The sequence below is a fragment of the Ictalurus punctatus genome, chromosome 28 (assembly GCF_001660625.3).
Source record: "Ictalurus punctatus breed USDA103 chromosome 28, Coco_2.0, whole genome shotgun sequence".
In the NCBI taxonomy this organism is placed as follows: domain Eukaryota; kingdom Metazoa; phylum Chordata; class Actinopteri; order Siluriformes; family Ictaluridae; genus Ictalurus; species Ictalurus punctatus.
The window spans coordinates 18,613,458-18,635,957 of record NC_030443.2 but is presented as its reverse complement, the minus strand read 5'-3'; the positions used below and the strand labels follow the sequence as shown (position 1 = coordinate 18,635,957).

Below are 22,500 nucleotides of genomic sequence, written 5' to 3'. Positions count from 1 at the left end.
CGACTTCCCGTCAGTGGAACTAAGAGGCCCGAACACTGTTCCAGCATGACGATGCCGCTGTGCACGAAGCGAGCTCCATGAAGACGTGGTGTGTGAAGGTGGGAAGAAGGTAGAAGAACTCGAGCGTCCTGCACAGAACCCTACAGAACACCTTCACCTGGGAATGAACTGGAACTTGAGCTTCACTAATGCTGTTCGTTGTAGCTGAATGAACACAAATCCCCACAGCCACGCCCCAAAAGCTAGGGGGAACCCTTCACAGACGAGTGGAGCTTATTATAACAGCAAAAATATCTGGAACGGGATGTTGAACAATGATCGGGGTGCACAAACTTTTGGCCATATTGTACGTCTAGAAACAAAGGAATGCTATTTCCAGGATATCGTTCTTTAATTATACGTTTTGTCGTCATGCGGAGTCAACAAAAAATTGTTACTGCTACAAAATATTGGCACCCCGTTATATACAATTTATTCAAATATTAAAAATGATTCGTGTTTAAATACGAACAATGTTTCAAATTCTATATTTACAAATGAAGAGGCACACCCCTCTCATTTCCCTCCACTGGCTTCCTGTATCCGCCCGTATCAAATTCAAGGCCTCGATGCTCACCTACAAGACCTTTCCAGAACCTTCACACTAACTGTCCCTCAGTGGTGGAACGAACTTCCGACCTCAATCCGGACCGCAGAATCTCTCACCATCTTCAAAAAACAGCTGAAGAACCACCTGTTCCATCAACACCTAACCAACCCCTAAAACTCCAACCCCCACATTATCCTTAAAAAAAACCCCAAAACAAAAACAACAACAAAAAAAAACACCTCACACTTTGCTTTTCTAGAACTCGATTAAAAGATCCTGAACAGTAGCGCTACTCGTATTGTTCTCCGCTTGATATATCACTTTGCTTGTGTGTCCTCATTTGTAAAACGAATAAATGTCAATGAACACGTTTACTTTAATATTTCTTTGATTTAAAGAGACGCCGAGACATCTGAGCACAGAGATGCTACATTCACATTAGCCTCGTTACTGTGTCACAGAGATAAAGAAACGAACTTCAGACGCAAAACGAAAACGTCTTCGGCGTGCTAAACCGAAACGTTTTCATGTATTCCATTTTTCCTCCCCCTGAACTCTCGATGAGCTCGTGTTGGCGTCGTGCAGCTTTTCTCCGCCGCGCGGGACAGAACGACGGAAAGAGAACGCGGTGTCAGCTTCTGCGTGTTATTCCCGACACGTGACCTCGAGCCTCAGATGGTCCTGCTGTGTCCTGGTGGGAGGACAAAAAAAAAAAAAAAAAAAAAGGAGATAAACTTGAATAAATAAATAAATAAATAAAGTTAGACCGAATGTCAGAATGCAATCTGGCTGTTACAGCTTCAGATTAAAGATTCCTCTGGAGGTTTTCGAGACACAGAGCAGAGATCTCGGTACGGCTGTGAGCGAAGGTTCCGCTGGTTCACACGCAGATAGAGCGCTGGAAAGAGTCTGGGAGCGCAGGCGGAGACCAAAACCCACGACACAGAGACGGAGCGATTATCATTATCATTTGTTTATTTTACTCTGAGAAATCTCCATGTTTTAAGCGTAAATATACACTCCCGGCTGGGGTTCCGCTTGTATGTACACGCTACTCACGTGCACTCACAAGGCTAGTGTTTTGAAATGTTACCGGGAGAGACGTTTGATCACGCCACGCTTAAATGAATGAATAGTGTATATTATTTGAATCTTTTTCACGATGCTGACACTTCCGCAGTATTCTAGATCGTTATTAAGTACTGACGCTAACCGCGTTTCCCGTTTTGAAGTGTTTAGCGTTTGAAGTTTCAAAACCTCTCGCGTCACTTTTAAACCTACTGAAGGCTCCGTTTTACGAAGCAGCCTTCTGGACTTTTTTTTTAGGTTGCTTAAATCTTTTGAACGCAAGGTGCGGTTTTTGATTTGAGATGCAGCTCATGACAACAATCACGACGACAGGAAGTCGTAAAATGTGAGCTTGTCAGTGCGCTTAAATGTCACTGAGCGTGAAATCGCGAAACATTTCACACTCACCTTGGGAACGTGACGGACAGGGACGGGGGAACGAGTGAACGCCGCTTTTAAGAAATTTTCACGTGAGATATGCAAGGAGTGTGTGAACAATAACAAGCGTGTTGCCGAGGCAAAGTCTGGGACCACAGCGTCTCTGTCAGAGAAGAAGAAGAAGAAGAAGAAGAAGAAGAAGAAGAAGAAGAAGAAGAAGGTTTTAGAACTTTAACACTTCATTTGATTTGGGTTTTTTTTTGGCAGATGTTTTTATCCAGTCGAGTGGTTGCAGTTCAATGATTTCTTTCTTTCTTTCTTTCTTTCTTTTTTCTTTGCTCTCAGTGGGTTGTTTCACAACATTTCTGCCGCAATGGGAATTAAACTCACAACGTTCTGGTCTAAAAGAGCTGTAAAATATCACTGACTCATGATCTGTAACTGAAATAATCAAGCACACAAACTCTGAGGTCAGCACTGTTTTTTCCCCCACCGTAATGAGTTTCTCTGCCCCCGTGTGGTGGAGCGAGGAAGTGCAGCTCATTCTGGCTTTTCCTTTTCATGTTGTCTTCAGAGGAATAATAAAAAAAAAACAGACACCACATTGAAGCTGAACTAACTTTATTTTTAACTGACTAACTATAAATAAATAAATAAATAAATAAAAGATGTCTTTTGAGACTTTAAAAATTACCAAGTGTCAAAATGTAAATTATTTACCTTTTTATTTTTCATTTATAATTATTATTATTATTATTATTATTATTATTATTATTATTATTAGTAGTAGTAGTAGTAGTAGTGGTAAAAAAAACCCCCAAATAGTACAGAGGCATCATTAGAAAAAATGTTTGGTGCTTAACATTTGATAAATTTATCAAAAATTGACATTTGACATTGAAATAATAAATTGACAAAAAATTGACATTGACATCATTACATCATCATTACATCATCATTACATCATCAACACATCATTACATCAACAATACATCATCATTACATAATCATTACATCATCACCACATCATTACATCATCATACATCATCATTACATCATTACATGATGATGCATCATCAATGCATCATCATTACATCATCATTACGTCATCATCACATCATTACATCATTGCATCATCAATACATCATCATTACATCATCAATACATCATCATTACATCATTACATCATTGCATCATCATTACATCATCATTACATCATCATTACATCATCATCACATCATCATTACATCATCATCACATCATCATTACATCATCATTACATCATTACATGATGATGCATCATCAATGCATCATCATTACATCATCATTACATCATCATTACATCATCATTGCATCATCAATACAGCATCGGGGACTTTTTTAATTTATAAGGAAACAAAAAAAGAACAACATTAATTTTAATTAGCGTAAACCCCGCTGTACGTTCTGTTGTGTTCTCTGAAATTAGTCTGCTTTAACAGATGGCTGTGAGGAGCTCGCTGTGTGTGTGTGTGTGTGTGTGTGTGTGTGTGTGTGCGTGTGTGTGTGTGTGTGTGTTTTCTCCCAGAGCTCCAAGGTGTGCTTTGTCTGGTGTGGAGTTGCAGATGTTTTCCCCTGTGTGTGTCTGTCTGTGTGTGTGTGTGTGTGTGTGTGTGTGTGTGTGTGTGTGTGTGTGTGTGTGTGTGTGTGTGCACTAATCCACAGCATGTTGCCGGTATTTCATCCAAAAAATAAATTTACACATTACCTCAGATGTCCAAATGTATCTCGGTGTGAAGCTAACGTTTCCTGTTCCAAAGCCGATTCGTTTCCCTCAGCAGCAGGTCCTGGGGCGCTTTATTCCTCTTACACCACAGCAATGTGGCAACGATGACCATTTCTCATCAACTAACCACACGGTGAACTTCTTATCCATTTACAGTTCCATTTAATATTCTGTGAAACAAGCCGGTTCCGGTTCTCACTTACGTCACAGCAGCTATAAACAGTCGCTCCCTCGCAGGTTTCACAGGGATTATATGAATAAAATAGGCAGATAAAATAGCTGTCTCTTGCTAATTATTTGTCGTTTGCTGGTTAGCTTTCTCTTGCTAATTATTTGTTGTTTGCTAGTTAGCTTAATCTTGCTAATTATTTGTCATTTGCTAGTTAGCTTTCTCTTGCTAATTATTTGTCGTTTGCTGGTTAGCTTTCTCTTGCTAATTATTTGTTGTTTGCTAGTTAGCTTAATCTTGCTAATTATTTGTCATTTGCTAGTTAGCTTTCTCTTGCTAATTATTTGTCGTTTGCTGGTTAGCTTAATCTTGCTAATTATTTGTCATTTGCTAGTTAGCTTAATCTTGCTAATTATTTGTCATTTGCTAGTTAGCTTAATCTTGCTAATTATTTGTCGTTTGCTAGTTAGCTGTCTCTTGCTAATTATTTGTTGTTTGCTAGTTAGCTTAATCTTGCTAATTATTTGTTGTTTGCTAGTTAGCTTAATCTTGCTAATTATTTGTTGTTTGCTAGTTAGCTTAATCTTGCTAATTATTTGTCGTTTGCTGGTTAGCTTAATCTTGCTAATTATTTGTCGTTTGCTAGTTAGCTTTCTCTTGCTAATTATTTGTCATTTGCTAGTTAGCTTAATCTTGCTAATTATTTGTCGTTTGCTGGTTAGCTGTCTCTTGCTAATTATTTGTCATTTGCTAGTTAGCTTAATCTTGCTAATTATTTGTCGTTTGCTGGTTAGCTGTCTCTTGCTAATTATTTGTCATTTGCTAGTTAGCTAATCTTGCTAATTATTTGTCATTTGCTAGTTAGCTTAATCTTGCTAATTATTTGTCGTTTGCTGGTTAGCTGTCTCTTGCTAATTATTTGTCATTTGCTAGTTAGCTTAATCTTGCTAATTATTTGTCATTTGCTAGTTAGCTTAATCTTGCTAATTATTTGTCATTTGCTAGTTAGCTTAATCTTGCTAATTATTTGTCATTTTCCAGTTAGCTTTCTTTCGCTACTTATCTAGGTACCAAACATTAATTATATTGTAATGAAAATGTCAATCACCTCAGATGTAAAATTAAGTATAAACCTGAATGATTCACGTATTTATTTTATATGTATTTAAAAGGTTAAAGCTAAATTCTTCTTTGGTGCAACACATTACACAATGTTTAAACACCTTCCCATCTATATAACTGTTTCTTTTTTTAAATAACTTGTAAATATACAGTTTAATATTAAATAAAGCTGCTTTTTTCACCTGCACTGAACTGGAAGATGAACTAGCAGGTCGTGTGTTTGCTAATGCTAATTGAATAGTGTTCAATTCCCTCCTCCCTCTGTCTGCTCACTCTAAATATTGGCTTACTAACATTACTGGAATTTGTTCTCCGCTGCTTTTTCTAAATCAGCAAACCTTGTTAACGTGGACAGAAAAACATGATTAATTTAACTGTAGCTCCTTTTCTCCCCCTTTTGCCTCGCAGCAGAAGATATGGAAATAACGAGGCGCAACATAAATGCAGATTAGCCGGAGCAGCTTCAGGTAAACCTTGCCTGAGAGAGAGAGAGTGTGTGTGTGTGTGTGTGTGTGAATACAACTAGCTCCCCTCGCTGAATGCTAAGTAGCGACGACTTCTCCAGCAACAAGGCCCACTTCTATTCCATTTCTAATTAGGATGAATGAGAGGGCAGCTTCTCGGAAAAGGGCGCTAGGCGGACGCGTGGACGGAGAGATAAAGACACGTCCGTGAAACCTGCGTTTCTGCGTTTGGAGTGACTAAACTCATTACGCCAGAGACAGCCGACGTGATAATGAGCGAGACGATGAAATAGTTTTTCTGATGAACTTTTGAAGCCAGGGATTGAATCAGGGACACAATTTTGGATGCCTCGTGATTGAGTTAGCCCTGGAGGCTATACACACACACACACACACACACACACACACACACACACACACATGCACATTCTGCACTCAGCATTCAGGCATCGTTGGGCAAATTTATTTTACGAATAAATTTCATTAGATCATCCAGTGTCACTGGTCTTCCCACACACCATAAAGTACAAGTTAAAATAGAAAAATAGCACCGTGGCTAACAGGAAGCTCTGAATTAAATAAACATCACGTTCACCTCAGTATAACCCTTCCAGTAGTGGCCACGCCTCCTTAACATTCACACAGAGGCCACTCCTCCTTCACATTCACACAGGCCGTACCTCCCTTATAATGACTTAAATACACATAGGCCACGCCTCCATAACATTCACACAGGCCACACCTCCTTTCAAACAACTCACAGGCAGGTACTGCATCGAGTCCTGTATGTACTGTCACAGTGTGTGTTTTTGGACACAGCCAATGACTCACGCACACAGATGCCAAACCTCCCTTAGGATGACTCATACACAGAGGCCACGCCTCCTGTACAATGACTAATCATAGAGACAGAGGCCACGCCTCTTTCACATTGCCTCACACACTGAGGCCATGTATCCTTTAGAATAACTAGCACACATACACAGACAGAGGCCACATCTCCTTTATGTTCACACAGGCCACACCTCCTTTATGTTCCCACAGGCCACACCTCCTTTATGTTCCCACAGGTCACATCTCCTTTATGTTCCCACAGGTCACATCTCCTTTATGTTCACACAGGCCACACCTTTATGTTCACACAGGCCACACCTCCTTTATGTTCACACAGGCCACTCCTGCTTTATGTTCACACAGGCCACACCTTATTTATGCTCACACAGGCTACACCTTCTTTATGTTCACACAAGCCACACCTCTTTTATGTTCACACAGGCCACACCTCCTTTATGCTCACATAGGCCACAAACAGGCCACGCCTTCTTTATGTTCACACAGGCCACGCCTCCTTCACATTGACTCACAGATACACAACTCCCTCACAAGAACTGATTCAAATCAATTAATTGATTCAATGAATCAGTGAATCTTTACACTGCAGATATTACATCCTTCCCCTTTATGATACTGTAAATGAGACTGTAAGCAACGTCCAGGCAAATTATACATTAATAAACAGTAACTGATCACAGGATGGAATTATTCACTAACAACATTAATTAATATTTAAAAAGGAAAAAAAAAAACCCCAGCAATAGTTAATAACAATTTTCCCACACAACAACAGACATGAATATTTAATGGTAGTTCGGATCAGAGCCTCGGTTCAGCAACTCAAACTTAATCAATGCCCACTCGTGGCCCTGGAGGTTTTTGTTTCAGGTCTGCGTTGGCCGGACGGAGCCTCGGCGTGGGATCTTGCCAGCGCTTTAGAAATAAATTTAAGGGCTACGGTAACAAAAAAGCACTTGATAAAGTTGGATGCCATTAATTTTGCGCTAAATCAATTTGGAGAACAACACACAAGTGCTTAAATATCCAGGCACGGTGTATTAAAATAGCATATAGTCATGATTATGCCAGTGTGTGTTATAAATTGGAGACACGGAGCGCTTAGTTTTCCACTTATATCTGTATAAATTGCAGCATATTAATCAGGTAAAGGAGAACAGGCCCAGAGAGGAAGGCAGGAGATGCTACACACTGCAGTACTAAAACACTAGTAGCTACTTTATGAGCTTCTCCTTCTCTGTAACTGTTTTGCATTTGCTTTTGCTTCTATAAACCACACATCCAGTACACACAATATGTCAGTGTTTGTTGGTGTGTTATATTGTTATGTGTTATGTTAGACCCTGAAGTATACGAAATGCACCCTGTTATCAATGACTGGTTTCACTGCACGATTATATAACTTATATATATCTTATATCATATTATATTATATTAGGAAGACCAATCTGGCAACCCTGATTTTATGTGGTTACAGGAGGGGCAAGTGAGAAGAACAAAAAAATGGAGGACATCTATTACTTGAAAAATCCAGTGTCCGTCAATGAAACGTGCAATGGAACGGCCATTCGAATCGGAATTCCAAGTCGGGAACTCGGGAAACATCCTCTTTGCCAGAGTTCTCTGACATAAACACCCCTGACATCTCGACAGTATGGCGGTGCACTCGGTCAGAGGTAAACTGCTAAACAGATTTCCTTTGCGTTGTTTTCAATACTTGGTAAAACATTTTTTTACCTTGATATGATATGATATGATTTTTGCTTGATATGTGTCTTTTGGCTTGTGAAAATATAAAATACATATAAAATATGCTATATAATATACTAAGTTTGAAACTTAGCATGTTCACCTCACACCTCCAAGGTTGATTCATGCTGCTGCCTTGTGTGTGCGGAGTTTGTATGTTCTCCCCGTGCTGCGAGGGTTTCCTCCGGGTACTCCGGTTTCCTCCACCAGTCCAAAGACACGCACGGTAAGCTGGTGTCCAAAGTGTCCAAAGTGTATGAATGGGTGTGTGAATGTGTATGTGAGTGTGTTCTGCAATGGATTGCTACCCTGTCCAGGGTGTACCCCGCCTTGTGCCCGATCCTCCCTGGGATAGACTCCAGTTTCCACCGTGACCCTGTAGGATAAGCGGTATAGAAGATGGATGGATGGATGGATGAAACCTAGCTAAGTAGCAAACGAAATCTAACTAGCAAGTGACAATTAACTAGTAAACAAGGAAACTGAAAAGTGCCAGCAAACGAACAAGAAAATACAAGCTAGCGAGTAAATAGAAACCTAGCCAGTGAATGTTAATTAGCAAGTGACCCTGAACTAGCAAGCAGGGAAGCTAAAAAGTGGCAGCAAACAGGCAAGAAAAGGTAAGCTAGCAAATAATAAAAGAAACCTAGCTAGTGAATGCTAATTAGCATGTGACAGCTAACTAAACAACCAAACAGATTTCCTTTGGCATTGTTTACTAGTTGGTAAAACTAGATTTTACTTGATCCGTGGCTTTCGTCTTATGAAAATATAACGTACATATAAAATATACAACACAATAGAATTATTTTAAAACCTTGCTAAGTATCAAACAAACGCTAACTAGCAAGTGACAGTTAACTAGCAAGCAGGGAAACAAAAAAGTGGTAGCAAACTAGCAAGAAAAGGTAAGTTAGCAAGTAAAAAAAAAAAAGAAAAGAAAGAAAGAACCCTAGCCAGTGAATGCTAATTAGCAAGTGACAGTGAATTAGCAAGGGGGGAAAAATATACAATACAATAGAATCATTTTGAAACTTTGCTAAGTAGCAAACAAATGCTAAGTAGGAAGTGACAGCTAAATGGCAAGCAAAAGGAAAAGACAACAACCTAGCCTTTGAATGCTAACTAGCAATTGATAGCTAACTATCTAGCTAAACAGTTTGTTTACTACTTAGTAAAACTTGATTTTACATGATGTGTAGCTTTTGTCTTGTGAAAAGACAAGGTTTTATTTTTTATTATTTATTTATTTATTTATTTATTTATTTATTTTTTTACAAGTTTATCAAAACCAGAGACTAGCCATACAAGTATGACCTTTCTGAGCGTAAGCACCAGAACATGTTTAGATTGGACCAATGTGAAAATTGGATTCAGAATTCCAGATTTACAATGTACAATGAATTAAATACTGATGATGTGTATGATCTTGGTACGATGCAATGTATTTCCCCCTCATCGCCAGAGTTAGGACAATCTTTATTTCATCCGCATTGCTGATACATCTGATAAAATCTGATCAATCTAATCTAAAGAGCAAGCTAGGCTAGTAATTAAGATTACACATTTTAAGACTGATACAGAGTGCAAGGATCACATGAGCTGGTTTCGGAAAAGCTCAGACATTTTGATGTCTTACACACACACACACACACACACACACACACACACACACACACACACACACGTTACATTCTAATTCTAATTCATGTATGTCGCCGTCACACCCGGAGCCACACTGGGGAAAAGGTCTATTGTTTCCAAATAAACACTCACTCAGAATATCAAGGTCACATCTAAACCGCCCACAAAGGTGAGCAAAAGTTAACGCGCCCCCTCTTTAACCTGTCGGCTCTCCTCCGTCTTTGTGATGCTCCATCCACTGCTTGAGATGGAGAGAGAGAGCGAGAGAGAGAGAGAGAGAGAGAGAGAGAGTCAGAAGAAAGAGGGATGTGGAAGGACAAGAGCTCTTGAGGAGGTGCAGATAGATCACTTTCATCCTCCAAACTCTCTGGAGATCATCACAGATTTTTGACCACACGCTGAGTCGTAGCTTGAGTCAGGTTCTCTGTTCTTATTGGAAAAAAAATCCAGGATTAAACCTCGTGTTCTGTTCTCTTCACAAAATATAGAAAGGAAATGAAGCATCTTGATATATAAAAAAAAACCGTGGGATTACAGAGAAAAAAGAAAAAGAAAAGAAAAGTTTTTCCACGGCTATGACGACCAGAAAGTTTCAAACGAGTCAAATTTAGATTATCGTGCGTTCGTACATGATATGTATATATTATTTGAGATATTATTGTTATTATATAACCTATATATACATATATATTTATATAGTTGCTATGGTTACATCACTCTGATCCTGAGAAATAATGCTTTGTAATGATTACAAACGCATGAAATAAAAATATAACAGCCATTTTAGGACTTGTTAGCAAAACTGCATGGTTTTTTGACGGCTAGATTAAGAACGTGCCTGTAGGAATATTGTCATGATTGATTTAACAGCGATACTCGTGAATTTCAAGGATCTGATGTTGAAGTTTTGGATTTGTTGCTGTTTTATTGACACCTGGCAACCCCGCCTTTAGCGTCAAAGTTGACCCGATGACCTCTCTAAAATCCATCCGAGTTAAAAAATGGTGGTTTATATGATTTTGAGAAACTGAACCAACAAGAAGATTCCTGTGGGATAATGACGGTTAATAAAAACGTGTGTGTGTGTGTGTCACGTGTACGTATCACATCTCTTTGTGAACTGAAATGCCAGGAGACTGACTCAGCAGTCGATCTGTTCGTGGACTGAGTTCATTCGCGCTTATTAAGGATTTCTGACTCATCTTAAACCCACAGGATTGTGATATTTGTACGACTTCAGCCTGGTAATGAGCTCGAAGCACGCAAAAAACGTCTCTATTAAACATCACATAAAAGCACGTGTCTCTGCAAACGCCACATGAAAAGGCTTCTGTGAGCGCTGATCTATTGTGCACTAATGTGCTTTGAGTCCAAAGGCTCTCGATCGGCTTCTCGCTTAATTTGAATTCTCACGCTGGTGTATTGCTTCTCTGTTACTTCACAGTCCATGATGAAACAACCAGAAGACGGAGGACGGTTCAAAGAGTCCTGAAAAGACGAATATCTGTTCGCTGAGGTTTATACGAGGGGTTGGAACAGCACGATAACTTCAGAGTAGGATATCCGTGAAAGCCGATATCACGGGATTAGTACGCCGGTACACTGTAAGCCTGTTAGACGAAATAAATACGGTTTTACATGCATTTAATCCTCGGAGAGACAATGTTGGTGTTCACGTACGTTAGAGTTATAAGTCTTTTAATGTCCTCCATATTGGAACGGTGGCCATTTTGAATTTTATGGTACTCCTCCTACAGATTTGTTTCGGTCATCGCCAACGATCCCCACGCAAAAAAACGCATAAACTCCTGAAAACCGTAACGTTAGAGCTTTAACCCTGACTGTTACAAAGCGCTGACACTGGAGACTCCTTCCGTAAACGTTCATTAGAACAGGAAACCACACGTTTTTCATGTGCGCTTTAATATAAACCCGTTCGAGTCGCTGTCAGAGAAAATGAATCGACAGTGAGCTGTGAGTGTGTGTAGCATGTTAAAGTGTGTTAGGTCTCGAGTGTAATTAACTCTCAGCCGCTCTCTCGGCTTCCAAACCCGTGAGAAGTGTCGGGAAAGCGCCTCGGCCTGGCGGTTTACGGTCCCTCGGCTCCCTCCGGATCGACCCTGCCGGTCCGTTAAGCATAAGAGGAATCACGTTCTTCCGCAAGGACCGCTCCCGACATCCATCATGTCACGCCTTAACAATGCACTTCGCCCAGACTCCTTCCTAATTCGCCGTTCCCGGAGGTGGCAGTCGGAGCCCCGACGCACCGTCAGAACAAGGCCGATCCGCCATCGTTCACAAGGAGCCTGACAGGTCGCGACTCCTGAGCGGCTTTCTCGCTATATTGTCGGTGTGAAACTGCGTTTGGCGGCGGCTCGATGAAGCGCAGCTGCGAGAGTCGATTCGAAAGAGAGCGAGAGGCTGCGAACGAACGACTTCGGAATGCAGACGAGTGATAATTGCTCTGCTGCACCGCTGAGCGACCCGAACCGCGTCGAATTCTTTTCAGGGTACTTCTGCCAAAAAACACAACTCAGTGCTCTGATGTTTCTACAAATAAATAAATAAATAAATAAATAAATAACAGCATTTTTTTTTCTGTTGCCATGCATGTAATACTACACAAAGAACAAACCACTCTGAGTTTTAGGAAAACAATCGACGGTGGCGTGGCATGATGGAGCGGCGTGAACCATGTCCGATTATCTCCCCATGATTTCTCTTTTATTGCATTTTTAAACTAAAGAACGAGCATTTTTTTTATCTGTTTACAGTTACATTGAGATTTTTTCCCTCTAACTCTATCTGCACGTGTTTTATCCGATCGGGTTTAAACAGCATATCTTAAATGAATCCCCCTGCAAATCCACGTCTCATTAAATTCCACTGAGCTGTTTATTTCACTGGCATCAGCAGGAGGACTGTTTCCCCCCCCCCCCTCCTCTTTCTTTCACCCTCCTAACAGATAACTCGGTGTTTAATTAGACTCATTGTCATACGACCCCCGGAGTTTGTACAGAACCTGTTCCTGGAGATGTTAAATAAACATGGCCGTCCTGTGAGGACACGCTTTATTTGCCATTTGTCACAGATTGGACCGTGTCGAGGACAGACGGCGCTGCTGATTTACCCTTTCACATCTCATCACTCTCTCTCTCTCTCTCTCTCTCTCTCGCGTGAGTTTAACCACGGCCTCAGATTAACCAGAAAGGGAAAAAAGCGCAACTGCTTCACCATGGACGAGACGAGTACGTTCTTTTAGCCTCCGGGCCTCTAAAAATGAAGCGACAGAGAGAGGAAGAGAAAAAAAAAAGAGAGAAAGCATTCCGCATCCCAGGCTTCCCATTTTGGCGCGTGTAGGACAGCAGAGCTGCTCATTAGAGAGACGTCCAGAGCCGAGAGCTTCTTATCGGTGGGAGGCCGAGGCGGGACGGCTTCAGCTCGAACACTAATGGGCCCTAATGGCTTCTGCTCCAGGCTGCCAGGGTGCCAATGAGGGAAAAGACTGCAGTCTCCTTTACACAGCCATCTGCAGCAGCAGGACGGATAAAGCAAGCAGGAACCGAGGCGCCATGTTGGAGCGCAATGAGAAAAGTGTGATCGGGAACAAATGAAAGGACTTCGGGCTGTTTGTGTGTCTGCTTTCGCCGCTGGGTTTCTTTGTTTCTTGGCTCGTCGAAGGGGTTTGTGTTTGGCCCTCGTTATTATGATGGCTCACAGTTGTGTAAACGCGCTAATGCTGAGCGCAGTACAAAGAAAAATCGCAGGATTTTATTTTACACAAGATATGTGGCGTGTGTACAGTACAAGACCGTGCATCTCTCTGTCCAATTGGATTTCAGTTCAGTTCAACTCAGTTTCATTTGTGTAGCGCTTTTAACAGCGGACGTCGTCTCAAAGCAGCTTTACAGAAACATATAAACACAGGATGGAGATTTTAAACGAGTGAATTTATCACTATCGGGCGAGACGGTGGAGACGGCGGTGAGGGAAAAACTCCCTGAGATGATACGAGGAAGAACCTTGAGAGGAACCGGACTCGGAAGGGAACCCGTCCTCATCTGGGTCACGACGGATAGCGTGAGAGTAAAAGAAAGATCATTATGGTTTTATATGAAGTCTGTGTGTTGAACTAGTCCACTGTTCACTAAAGGAGACCCGAGTGTAAAACCGTATGTGGTCATCGCTGTCCCAAGCGGTACCGTCCTCAGCAATCTCCAGGCTGTAGCATCCCGGTGATGAGAGCTCCACCCAGAGGTAGGGCGTCAGGATGGATCAGGCAGGTCCGGAGAGCAGAAAGGGTCAGGCTAAACTGGCATTATAATGAATCGGTTCTTTAAAGGTTCACAGGGTAATTAAGGGTTCTTAGCCTCGTAAACGGTTCTGCTTCTGAGAGGGAATACCGATCATTTCAGATATAAAACAGTTTTCATTTAACACATTTCTTGGTCACTGCTTATGCATGTGGTTTTTTTTTTGTGACTTTTTTTGCGTTTTCTTTTTTCCCGTGAGGACGTGCGTGTTGCTTCTGGTCGTAATTACACCCCCGTGCTAGCGTGTGACATTTAGCACTGACAGTGATGTACGACTTTCCGTTGGCTGAAACGCATTTATCAGATTCATTCAGAAACAAAGCTGTTACTATGAAGGTTGCACTTCTAAGGGAAGTTTTATCCATGACTGTGTGTGTGTGTGTGTGTGTGTGTGTGTGTGTGTGTGTGTGTGTGTCCTCCACAGGCGAGCTCAGGTTAATCAGGTCTCCAGATGTCGAGTCAGCAACACCAGTGCGCCAATCGAGAACGTGTACGAGAAGAAATTGTTCTCAGAAAATCACACCGAGAACCACGAAGTGGAGAAATCTCCTCTTCCTCCTCCTCCTATTCTTCTTTCTTCTCTTCCTCCTTTTCTGCTTCTTCCTCTTCCACCTTTTCCTCATCTTCCTTTCTTCTGCTCTTTATCTTCATCCTCCTCCTCCTCTTTGTTCATCTTCCTCCTCCTCACCTTCCCTCTCATCCTCTTCATCCTTATCCTGTTCATCTTCCTTCTTCTTCTCCTACTCATTTCTCCTTCCCTCCTCCTCCTCCTCTTCCTCTTCCTCTGCCTTACCTTCCTCTTCCTCATTTTCATTTTCCTCCTCTTCCTGTCCTTCATCTTCGTCCCCCTCCTCCTCCTCCTGTTCTTCTTTTTCTCCTCCTCTTCCTCTTCCCCCTCCTCCATCTCTTCGTCCGAACCCTTCTCTTCCTCCACCTCTTTTTCTTCCTCCTCCTCCTCCTCCTCCTCTTCTTCTCCCTCCTACTTCTTCTCCTCCCTTCTTCCTGTTCTTCCTCTTCCTGAACCATCTCCTTCTTCTCTTCCTCCTTCGCCTCTTCCACTTCATCTTCTTTCCTCTCCACCTGTGAAGACAAAATGCTCTGAAAAAGGTGGACACTTTTGGTTTGAAAGTCGTTTGTCAGCATTATTGATTCGTTCCCTCATGCGAACCGAATTACATTCGATCCAATTTGCTTTCCAACACACACACACACACACACACACACACACACACACACACACACACACACACACACACCCTGCAGCCTTGATTTGCATGCCGAGGTGAAGAGGGGCTTTGTTTCTTGAAGCTGGGTCACGCAATCTAAAGTGTCACTCCTAGGAATAAAGGATAGTCTGAGTGCTGGGAACTGAAATGTGGAATAAACGGAGGTTCAAACTGCTGCTTTATTTTGTTCCGTGTGCTTTTCCCTTTATAGGCGAGTCATGATGGATAAATCTGATGCTCCACTGGAGGGCAATGCTGTATGAAGGATTAAGCAGAGGCTCTTAGTCTTTAGTGTAGAAAGTCTGATGGATTGTACCTCAGTAATGGGTTCTAATACGAGGCTATTGAGTTGAACGATTTGTTTTTCAACTCTTTAGCTTTTGATTTTAGCGATCATTTTTAAACCCGAGCTACGAGATTGTTAAACAACGGTATGTGCTCCTGTAGAGGACGTGACACAACTTCATTTTTTAAACAAGTAGCATTTGATCGCCAAAGATTCAATTCTACGCGAATCAGAATCCAAAAAGCAAAACCCTCCAATACAGAGAATCCCCAAATCCCACCAATCAAAGACGCTGCTGTAACCATGGAAATAAGTCGCATGGGAATGATTCAATGTCACGTTGCTTTCTGGAATTGTTCCATTATTTTTTTTTATCGAAAAGATTAGACATCAGTCTGCCACAAATACCTGGGCTAAAAATGGAGGGAAAGTGATTGAATGACATCATCGCAGTGCATTATGGGAAACGCCGTTCTTTCCCTTCATGTTCATGGTTTAGTACTCTTGACTTTTATACTCTTGACTTGAGATGGTTTTATTTTCACGACGTATCACTAGCAAGCTAGTTTGACTAACCAAGGATGATCCGATGTACCACATCGGAAAACTGCGAAAGTTATCCCAGGAATATGGTGTTCTGGATCTCAGGGTGTCCGATAACATGGTCAACAAACCTGTTTAAACAATACATGTTAATCAGAATGGCAGCCTTGACCCATGTATTGGAAGGATCCGTTTGTTTAGATGACAGTCCTAGATCTGCAGATAAGAAGCCTAGTGTAGCTTACTCTTTACTCTCCTAGTATCCTTGTTAACTCCAAGAGCAAACTAGGTTGTGAGAGAAGTGAACAAAATGGTGGAACAGTGGGTATTGCCACCTCAGAGCTCCAGGTTCAGTCCTGAGTTCGGGTTACTGTCTAGGTGGAAATTCCCATGTTTCTAGCTGAGGCTGTTTCTCCATGAGGTTTCCTCCAGGTTCTCCTCCCTAAATCATAGCAGATGTGGATACGTGTGTGTGATGACCTTCCATGGGCTGGGATCCGATCCCCAGGGTGTATTCCCACCTTGTGCCTGGTGTTCCTGGGATAAACTCCAGGTCCACCATGACCGTGTCAAGAACGAAGTGGTTCCTGATAATGAACAAATCGATTCCAAAACTTAGAATCTTCGAGCTGTACACGCGTATAAAATAAAAATAGCGACTCGACAGTAGGGCAGAACTTATACTTAGTACATGGCATCAGATATGTTAACGGCAAAGCAAGAAGAATAACAAGAACACACAAAGGAACCGGCAAGACTTCACAGGGTAGCAGTGGGAATTCTGGGGAATATATACAGTGCTAATTAAAAGTCATGCTGAACGCCGACAGGTTCAATCAGAAGATGAGGTTAAAGCCGAGAGTTTTACCCACGTATAAAACAGACCTCGTTTCATATCCGTCAGTTATCACTTTTTATTTTTAGCCTGACGTCGTCTTTTAAAGCGCTTTTGCTCCCTGAGTCCTGTCAGAACAGCGATACAGCTTCTTGACGTCTGCTGAAAACACGGAGCTATTAGATATAATAAAGGAGCGCCCGCATTTAGAAATCATGTCAGCAGGAGAACCTTTGACACCAAGGAGCCCGGTGCTAACCGTTTCCATTAGAAGCTTCGTCAACATCATGGAGACTGATGAACTTGAGAAATACATTTCAACCCGTGTCATCATCATCATCGTCGTCACCATCATCCCGGACACGTTCAAACTTAACGCCGAAGGACAAATGGCGATGAAGTGGGAAGAAGTAGAGCTTTTTCTCATGCAAGCTGCAAATTTGAGAGTTCTTTCGCACTCCAGCGTCATGATTGTAATGATTTCTCAGGAACTCGATAGTGACCAGCTGTTAAATATCCACGCCGGTGGAACGAGAGGCTCATTAATGATCACCTAGAGTGGCAGAAGCTCGACTCCAGATCCCTCGACCTTTAGCTCTGGAGGGGAAAGTCAATGAACCGCCACTGCGCGCTGCCTGTCATGGACCTCGATGTCCTGCTGCTTCAAACGGCCCAGATGGATACGCCCAGCCGGAGCATCCCTTCCTCACACCGTCTCTTCCGTACCTGTGTCAATATCTTCACAAGGACTCTCGCCAGAGGTGGGGAATCATCCGTCAGGTGGCGAGTTCATGAAGTGATTCAATGGAGAACATGACCGGGGCGTGGGACCCAATCTTTCCACCAATTGCTGGAACCAAAAACTATGTTCTGGGTAGTGTCTGTAGCTGTATGTTTAATGCTTTAAATATCCGGATTTAAATATGAAACACACCATTATGCACCCAGAGGTAGAACTGTCAGAAGTGTCAGCATGGTGAATTTTGGCTTTTGGTTGGAGTTCCCCAGCCTTAGCTACATCACCACAGGTCTCGACTAGACCCGTGTGTGCTCGTGTAGCTGTTTTGTTTGTACCTACCCAGAATTGTTTCTCACATTGGTTCTTTTTTTTTGTCTCAAGTCCCATCCACCAGCCAGCCGTATCCCCCGTATCACGTGATTCCTCCAAAGACACGTCAAGCCAGCTATTGACTGAGATCTTTTCAAACTGCTTCTCATGTTCAGCGTAACATCCTCACAACCCAAGATCGGCTAGAGTCATTTTTGAGATTCGAACTTGCCATCTCCAGGTGATAGGGTGAACACTTTTTCTGTTGTACCGCCCAGGAGCCAAATCGCTAAATGAACGAATGAACTCACAGCACCAAACATTCATGCTAATGTTCATGTTACTCACCGTGGTCATTGTTTGAACGAGGCAACTCTCTCGCACGCACATGAAAGTAAATATCCTCTAGTTTCAGCGACTTTACTGACCTGTGAACCTTTCTGCCCATCTATTTGTACTTTTCATTCGGAATAATTGATCCGTTTTTGGCTTACAAACTCTGATGTAAATTCCATCTAATTCGAGTCAACGACACTGGAATGGCGGAAGCACGGCACGCCGTCTTTCTGCCGCCTCTCTCCAAAGTGTGAAAGATAAATCTTTCTCTTACACTTTTCCTGTCACCACATATAAGTGTATATGATCTATCCATCCATCCAACCTGGTCTATTTACTACACCGCGCTTAACGACTCCGTAATCTTCTGAGAAGGTGTGAGCTGACAGGTCCGATTGTTCAGAGGGCCGTAGAGAAATACGGAACATCTGCTACGATTAGGATTAAGCACAGTCACCTCAAAGCCCTTACAGAACTCATTCTTGCTTAATTCTATCCAGGTGGAAATTGTATTTAAAAAAAACAAACAATTTTTTTTTTTTTAGAGGAAGATGACTGGCAGAGAACGAACACTTCTCTCATTTGCATTAACAGAGATTTGAGGATCGTGTCAAGAACCCTGTGGGAAGATTTGCCGAAAAGGAATCTAAAAAAAAATAGGATACGGGTCGGGGTTTATCTGGAGCGAGATGCGAAACAGTTAAATGGAAATCAGTTTGTGATCATCTCTAATTGTGGCCATTTCTAATTATTTTAATATTTCATAAATACAATTCTCTGTTTTTATTTATCAGGGCATAAATAATTATTAATAATAATTGTGTGGTCCTCGCCTTCTAACTTCTATCAACAAACAAATAACACCAAGTGATAATAATAATAGTAATAATAATAATAATAATAATAATAATAATAATAATAATAATAATAATAATAATAAACTCAACAGATTTCAATATCTGGTAATTCTTTTCCCTTTAAACTAAAACCTTTAAAATCAGAACCAGGTGGAAAAAAAATAAGTACACCCTATCAGTCTCTCATTGTTTTGGAGAAATTTTGTAAAGAAATTTGGCAATGTTGTAAAGAAAAGTGGGCTAAAATTTCTCCAAAATCATGCGAAACAACAACAACAACAACAAAAAAAACCCCCCACCAGATTTCAGTATGTAGTCTTTTTTTTTTTTTTTTAAAAAGTATTTATTTACCGATATATTATACTCAATGCTTCTTTTTTTCAGTTTAAAAATATTCAAAATAAAATGAATTCTGAAAAATCATGGCGATGCAAAAATTGGTGCTGAACTACATTACCCATCAGTCCTGGCATGTCACATGACCATGTCATATTGTTCTAACCACTATCACCTGCGTCTCCTTGCACCCTGATTTAGCACCGCTTATAAGTCCTACTTGTTCCCTAGTCCTGCTGATTGCCTGCATGTTTTGCGGCACCTCTTGTGGTTTGGGTTTTTGGTTCTTCTTTTGATTTTTTTGTTGTTTTTTTTGCACCATTTATCAGTAAAATTGCACTTGCATCCACAGTATGTGACATTAATGAATAACTGAAACAGTTAAAAAAACAACAACAACAACATACCGTTATATTAACATTAGCGGCTGTGGAGATATAAAATAAGTCTTCACAGATGTTCAGCATGGAGGTCTTATGAACACTGCCTTCACTTAGAGTGTTCACGTAGTTTATGAAATCAGTTTATACGAGGAAAACAAGGAAAAATGAGAAACACGGAAAGTTCCCATTAAGCGTCAGACTGATGGGCGGCCATGTCGGCCAGACGTGATCGCATCGGGGGATTTGTAGCAGAACAGCGGCGGATTGTGCAAATAGCGATGGAGATGAATGTAAACCTTCACTCTGTTGTAACACATCCTGCCGACAGCCGCCTAAAAGAGCGTCTAAATGATGAAGCCCTTTTAGTCAAATCGAATTTCAGCCCAATCACGGCGATGATGCGCCGCTATCCGAGTCTCGGCGGGCGGCGATGGATTCAGACAGCTAGCGTCTGGCGAGTTGACTATAATGGAGCAGCCACTTAAAACATGCCGCCTCATTTCCCCAGCGGATCCGACACTAATCTCATTGGAGCGAGTGGAAAGCTCGCAAGCTTAGTGCACACCAAATGAGAGAAAAGTCCAAATGCTTGGTTTGGAAATTTGACAGGTGATATCCAACATCGTCAGGCTAATTCAAGGCTAATTAGAGCAAGCTGCCAATATTGATAAAAGGGCGAACCCTACCAGGTGGAATTTGCTGGTGGAAAAAATGGAGTCACACTAATAGCATAATAATAATAATAAAGTGTCTGCAAATGTTTTTGAAATTGTTCGACTTATAAGTGAGCCAAGTGTGTTAGCGAACTTTATATAATTATTACAAAATTACTGACATGTCAAACGAATCACTTAACTTCTAGGCCCCAATAGGAATATTACAATATTTAATAATTAAAATATCAATTACAGGCAGTCCTGATGCCATGTCGTTTTTGAGAGAAAATAGGGGTAGCATTAGCTAGCTAGCTATTTTTTGTGCACCAAGCAACGGTAAGTAAACAGTGAGGCAAATGTCTTACTTAATAATAATGACTAACTGCTTAATAATTAGCAGCTCCTCCATTTTTTTTACCCACCAAAGTGCCCACAGGTTTGAGAATTCACATGTGATTCTTGCTTATGATTCATTTATTTCCACTTGTGAATCCTGCATGATTCATCTATTTCCATGTGATTCTTACACTTGATTCATTTATTTCCACATGTGAATCCTGCATGATTCATTTACTTCCACGTGATTCTTACACATGATTCATTTATTTCCACTTGTGATTCTTACACATGATTAATTGATTTCCACATGTGATTCCTGCATGATTCATTTATTTCCACGTGATTCTTACACATGATTCATTTATTTCCACATGTGAATCTTTCACATGACTCATTTATTTACTTGTGATACTTTCACATGATTCATTTATTTCCACATGGGATTCTTACACATGATTCATTCAGTTTCTCATGCGTGTCTTACACAGCATTCATTTATTTCCACATGCAGTTCTTACACACGATTCATTTATTTCCACATGCAGTTCTTACACATGATTCATTCAGTTTCTCATGCGATTCTTACACATGATTCATTTATTTTCTCATGTGATATTTTTTCAAACAACTCATTACTTTTCAAATGATCAGTTTTTAGGGGCTGCGAGTTTATTATTCAGACGTGATTTTTCTCACATGAGTAATTCTTTCACGTGATGCCACGTTCACTCACGTTCTGGGCATAATGCATTTTCCAAATGGTTCCAGAGGTTTTTTTCTACATGGGATCGCATGTTATTCACGCAGTCAGATGCGAAATATGTTAAATAATTATATGTATTCGTTTCCGTATCTGGATTTACGTTAACTTTTTGCCTGGAAGATGGCTCTGTCTTCCAGAGTGCCCTCACATACTTAGTGTTTAGCATGCTAGCTGCGGCGCTTTTCTCTAATCTTCCAGATTAAATTACATTATAGTAAAGAAGTTCATAATGAGAGACGGAGATAATTAGCGAGAAAGGCGGTTTGTTGCTTTTCGGCTGAGTATTTATTCAGAATTCTTTGCACGTTTCATTGGTTTCAGTGAAGGCCAAGGACAAAGGCTTCAAATTAGTAGAAATTAAGAGTTAAAAAAGCAGAAACTTGTTTTTTTTTTGTGTGTGTGTTTTTTTTTTCCAACTGAACATTTCTATTCAATAGTGAGTGGACAAATCCAAGGACAAAATGTCTCTCCATCTTTCATGTGCAGTTTTCAGCAAAAAAGAAAAGTTTTTCCAAGCCAGTCCTGAGGCATTGTGCTTGCATAACTCGTAGCCTTGCTGACTCCTACACACATTCTCAGGACAAACAGAGATCAGGCCATGAATATATATATATATATATATATATATATATATATATATATATATATATATATATACTCACACATATATATACTCACACATATATACCCATATTACTGTTGGCTTTATTGACATAATTTATCATCTTTAGTGCCTGTTAATAAAGTTGATATACTTGAACAAAACCACAAGGAAAATG

The 22,500-nt window shown here is 41.0% G+C and overlaps 1 long non-coding RNA gene across 1 annotated transcript; it reads left to right on the top strand.

Annotated features, from left to right (window-relative positions):
* The first annotated feature begins 7,967 nt into the window (after positions 1 to 7,967).
* On the top strand, positions 7,968 to 14,635 carry LOC128629365 (uncharacterized). Its single transcript, XR_008393732.1, has 3 exons — positions 7,968 to 8,083; positions 8,274 to 8,382; positions 14,538 to 14,635. It is a non-coding gene; the product is annotated as an uncharacterized LOC128629365 (long non-coding RNA).
* Positions 14,636 to 22,500: the final 7,865 nt, after the last annotated feature.